Source organism: Psittacula echo (genome assembly GCF_963264785.1).
Source record: "Psittacula echo genome assembly, chromosome: 3".
NCBI classification, from domain to species: domain Eukaryota; kingdom Metazoa; phylum Chordata; class Aves; order Psittaciformes; family Psittacidae; genus Psittacula; species Psittacula echo.
This window is the reverse complement of record NC_137736.1, coordinates 81844450-81850449: the sequence shown is the minus strand read 5'-3', so window position 1 is coordinate 81850449 and position 6000 is coordinate 81844450.

The following is a 6000-nucleotide window of genomic DNA, read 5'->3' as shown; positions in this document are numbered from 1 at the left end:
GCAAACTTCGCAGTGTTGACACTTGAAAGGCCCAGGCAGGCGCTGGCAGGCTATCAGCTATGGCAACAGGAAACTGCCCCAAGACAACACTGAGAAAACAGCAGCTGCAAAAGCCAAAAGCAAAAGAGGACGGAGAGAGCTTGGTGTTTCCAGGCTGTGCTGTTTTCCATATGGGCTGTTTGTGCAGCAGAGCCATGCCAAGGGAGGGGAGGAGAAGAAAATAGAGAAAAGAAAGGTCTAATAAGGAGGTTGATATAAGCTCCATACACGCTAGGGCATTAAATACTTTTTTGTTACATTTTAATGGCTTCCTAAAGTCTATTTTCATGCTAATAAAAGCCTGCCTGACTAACGAGTTCACAAAAGCCTGGCCTGGGGCCCGTCCACGAGTCAGGCTCCCTGAGCCATCCCTGGTCTAGGGTGGCTGCAACCTGCCACCCTTCCTGAAGGCACATGCTGCCCCATCCCCTTTCTTGCATCACATCCCCTCTACTGACAAGCTGGACACTTAACTCCCATGACTCGGTAGCATTATACCCTGTGTAGCTGCAACTACAGCCCTAAAAGAGCTCTGTTTCCTAAGCGTCACTGGAGTGGCAAGGACCAAGCCTGTAAGCCAAACTGGGAGCTTCACCATGCCAAGAACACTCGCTCTGCCTTGCCCCAGGCAGAGCATGTTTGTCGCAGGCTTTACATCAGACAGAGAGCTACTGAGCTCAGAGGGGCAGAAATTCTATAGAAGCCAGTGGGTGAATGCTTTTATCATTGTACGTGGGGATGGATGAAGCTTGTAGGCAATCAATGACACAGGGAAGAAGCAATAAAGTGAATGGTGAAATGAGGAGCACTGAAACTAGGATTCTCACTTAAAAATATCATACTGTATTTTACATATGTAAAGGAAAAGTAAATCCTAGATGCAGTTTATCCTACCCATTACTCTGTGCTTCCCCTGATCTGCCTGAGGATAGCCTGCGAGCAGGCACCAGGTTAACTGGCACAGATTAACTAAAATTCGTTCTGCAAACATCTGCAGCAAATCTTCAAGTAACAATGGTCAGATTCATACAACAGTAATGAAAGCAGCAGCAACAGAAAGCAAACTGACATGAGCTCAAGACTCACCACCACTTTAACATTTTCAATGGTCTGGAAAAAACCTCTCAAATAGTTTTAAGTTTTTAATAAGCATCAGTCATTATTTTTCCAGTGGTTCAAACGTAGCGCTAACCATTGCCATGTTTCTTCCTTCTGCTCCTTCAGGGGTTTAGCAGCTGTGAGAGGCTTGAAGGCGGATATTTAGATAATCCAAGTTTGTATTTTACATTTACAGGTAGAAGTTGTATACACTATCACTGTTACAGAAAATGGAAACTATTTTCTCAAGCCTCATGCACGTCAAGCTCTGTGGTTTATACTAAAAGTGGATTTTATAGCCTGTTGTGTACACTTGATGTTTCCTGTGCCAATGAACCACAAGACAGAAACCCTGTAACCTGTGAAGTTCTCCTGCCTCAGACCTCGGTGTAGCATCGTCACTGATGGTTTCTAGCACGGCAGCACACACTTCTAGCTCTCTAACATGTGGTTCAGCTACAGGGTGACTCAGGTGGCGATTCAGTAGGTGGCAAACTTCCCTCTGTCAATATTGAACTTATGCCCCACTACCCAGGTACGCAGCACTGCTTAAAGGTCTGTCCTTCTGATGGGATAGAAGAGTAATGCAGTGACCGATTATGGTTGTTCAAGATCCCATGGTAGTTAAGTTTGACAAGAGTGGAAATATTACCTCCTAGGTGCAGGCCAGGTTTCAGTTTGGAGGAATACATTCTGCTTAAGTTTTCCTTTCCCATCCTTACACTGGTTTGTAGTCTTGCTTTTCATGATGGCTTCTTTTCAGGTGACACAAGGCTGCACACTCTAGTGTGGGAGATGATTTCTCCGGATCCAAGGATCTGGGGATGGTGCTGGTATCCTGAGTCAAGCAGACAGAAAGCATAGCAGGACTGATTAATAACTTCCCATTATTAAAAGAATTCACTCACCCTTTGTCCAAAAGCACAGCAACCTGGAGATGTTTGAGATTGGTCCTGGATTCTCATGTGATATCTGTTGGCAAAAGAGCATGTGTGTAATAGAGTAGAGCAAACGCAAGTTTACCATGCTACTTATTACTGCGATACAGGCCACTTGGAAGTACCAGTTGATTTTAAAACTTTATTTTGCCAGTAAGAGCTGTATGCTGCAAGAATTGTATGAAGCCTGCTCTCCTGGCTTTTCTGCCAGTTTGCTCTGGTTCCATTTTTTGTAACCAAACCATATTGTTATTTTATATTTCTGGTACAATATTAGGTGTTGATCCTAATATTCCTAAAACCTGTCTGTACTTCATATGCTTGCTAGTTGAGAAGTGGTGCTCCTGGCAACTAAAATGAGGGATGCTTGCTCTGCGGCTGACACATCCTTGTAAAAGAGCAGTTAGCTACCACGCTTCCATAACAGAAGTACGTGGGTGTGCTCGTCTCAGTGTGCAACTCATTCTCTTTTGCTCATTTGTGCAGCTTCATAGTGGTTCACTTTCCCCTTCCTGATCAGATACTTTCATGTTTTGGTATAAGTTATCTGTCTTTGCATAGGCACAGCTTCTGCTCTCTTCTCTTGCTTGAGGAAAGATTGGAGGATTCCCCCTGTGACTTGTAAAACCACCATATTTAGAATATATAGGACTGTTTCATGATTTACTTGTCATTTGTGTTAAGGAATTACTGGTCTGATGAAACAGCAAAGAGAGAATTTGGAGATGTAGTGTTATTTCCTCTGGGTGCTACATTAAGACAATAAAACATTTATTGATATCAGAGTTGATTCTTCACTTTCATGTCATGAAAAAGAAAAACAATTTCCTAGCAAAACAGGCTTACAGAAATAAAAACGTATTTTTTGAGTCTATACTAAGGGGTACTTATTGTTGATTTTGAGAAGCAGCAGAATATATGGCAAATTATAGCCTTGCTCTAAAAATGTGGAAAAAGCCTGTGTATCAGTCCTGGTAGACAAAAACAGTGCTCTAGCTCTATCATCATCAGACAGCACTTTTAAAATCTTATATACATGAAGGCAGATGTATGAGAAGTAATTACAAGGTCACCAAATAGATATTTTATTGTGTAATTCTGACAAACTATAGCTATGTCAGGAAAAAACCCCACTGTAAAGTAAAATGCAAGTTGTTTTTCTCTGTAACTTGACGAGTTCAATGTCACTCATTCTATGAAAGCTTATATATCTCAGATAATAAAAAGTATTATGCATGCTGGTAAGAAAAAATCTATCATTTTAATGTGGTCATGTAAGTATACATGCCAGTATATCTATCTTTTTTCCTCATCAAACCTGAAAAAAGTACATCTGAGCTTGATTTTTCAAATGAAAGTGTACATTATTTTTCTATTTTATAACTTTGATCCCTGTACTAAAAAGAGAATATTATGGAATTCCTTTTTTTTTTTTTTTTTTTTTTTTTTAATTTTGAATTGTAAATTCCATGACTTCCATAGTACAAAACTGTCAGGAACATTGAATATCCAAAACAAAACTGTGTACCCTTCAAATAAAACTTACAATAATTTCTGAGATGAGATTTTAAATATGAAGTTTTTCTCCAAGGCAATTTTTTTCTTTCTTTCTTTAACCTAAGGTAAGATGAAACAGTAATGTTAAGATTTCCTTAATTGCAAGAATACTCCTAGGTTTGTTGTTTTTTTTTTTGTTTTTTTTTTTTTTTTTTTTAGGAAATCCTTGTCTTACAAATGTCTTTTGAGGAAGCAAGTTTTGAGGTAGTAACTTGGCCACATAGATTGTTCAGGAGTCTTTGGGGTTTGTTTCTTCATGTGAGCACCTAAGATTATTTCTGGAAGACAGAACAACTAGGTCCCGATTCCACAAAGCACACAAACATTTACACAATTTCCAGTTCATAAAAAGTGCCATGAAAAATTATTCATTATAGGCATATTTATTTGAAAGATTTCTTGGTGTTTTGCTTCAAGAAACGATGGCTGATTTGAAATCGAGAGAAGCGCCGTAAAATGGGTTTCTTCAGCTCGATCAGGTTCAGTGAAGATTGTAAAGGACTGTAAAAGCCTGGATTCATTCAGTCTCGTGCCTTTGCAAAGACATCCTGTGAATGTTTTGTATCATTGCTGTCAGATGTGATTTTCTCTGCCTCTGCAGATGTGCACAACAGATTTACTGTTACAAGTAATACACAGTAAATTCCTGATATGGAGGCATTTAAGGCCACTGCCAGATGTCTCATTTTAATAATACATTTGTATATCCTAGTTTTAGAGGCACAATTAAACTGTTAACAATAAAGATAAAATCTGTGGAGGACAGGTATTACCACTTTATTGTTGTAGTCAATCTACGGTGCTCAATAAAATGAATGAATTCATTTTGGTTTTGTGTTGTTACAACAGGATTACTATCATCTAGGTCTCATTCAACTAATAGTGCATAGGGAAATGTCTTTATTACAGCTGCCTGCATGGGAAGAAGGTTGTCTGTTGCTCCATCTCTTCTCTGAGAGTCTGGATGCATAATTATTTTCGTCAAGTTCCAGGATGCATTAGGCAAATGCAATCTCATTTCTATCCTCAGCAAATTAGTGATGTTGTGAGATCTGCTGGCTGGGCACCAGCAGCCTGTTAACTGTACAATTGCCTGGGAAACATTACCTGACCTTGAGAAGGGCTTATCTGTTTGCTACAGGCACAGAGATATGGTTCAGGGAGGTTTTAATACTTAGCCTCTTTCTAGCTTTCCCTTGGACAGTGTTTAGCTGGTACAAATAACAAGGGCTACTTTCACAACTGAGGGTGCCCGGGAGTTGCTCAGAATAACAGCTTCATCCCAAAGAGAAAGAGAGTGAGAATGAAAGTCTAAAATCATACCTTTGCTTTAAATTAGTGGTTTTGTGAGATACTCTAAAAAGTTCCTAGTGTTTACTGCAACATTAGGCCAGTCAAGACCTGACCTTTCCAGAAATTCAATATTGTTTGAATTGAATGAGAAATTCTGATATTGGTAGTTGCTGCTCTGTGTTTACCCCTATGGTGATCTCCAAGATATACTGGATTTTATGTTTAAGTGTTAATAGTAAGAGGTGGATGGATTGTAACAATCAGAACAGAGAAGAAATAAAGGGGTTACTGAGGGAAGTCTTCCCTGAAAACTTGTTGGTATAATGCTCCTTTCTGGCCCTAGATGACCCAGTCATACCTCACCTAAAGATATAATTTCTTCCAGTTAATTCCTACACTGACAGCATGCTTCTAGATAGTGTGTATTCCAGAAGGACACTCAGTTTTGATTTAAAAGCCTTGAGAGATGAAGGACCCAGCACTCCACTGGGTAGTTCGTACCAATGTTTAATCACTTGCCATGGTAAAGAAAGAAAAGAGAAAAATCTGTCTTGAAGTCTGAAACGGATTGTCTTTGACTCTCAGCCTTCACTGCTCGTAATGCCTAAATCAGCTGCCATATGGGCCCAAACTGCCCTTGTTCTGACTTGCAGGAATCTGAAAATTAGTTAACAAAGGGTGGCTGTGGGCTGCAGACCCTCTGGACTGTTGTTTCCAATGATAGTAATTGTCTGAAATTGAAATAGCAGAATGTGGCACAACCTCCATTCCCATTTCGCATTTTCAGGGCCTTTCTGTGGCTGGCTCTGTGGCTGTGTTATTCCTTTTGGGTTGTGTCTTGTTTCTCTGGCTCACCTGGGCCATGCCCCCACTGAAGCTAAGTCAGCTGGGTGATGTGCCCTGTAGTCATGTAGCCAAGTAACTCTTGGCTGCACATTAGGATCAGAAGTGGCTGTGTTCTACCCTCAGTTTAGGGGAAAAAATATGTGCGGAGGTTGTCCTGGGTTCAGCTGTAACAGTTATTTTTCTCCTTAGTAGCTGGTGCAGTGCTGTGTTTCGGCTTTAGTCTGAGAAC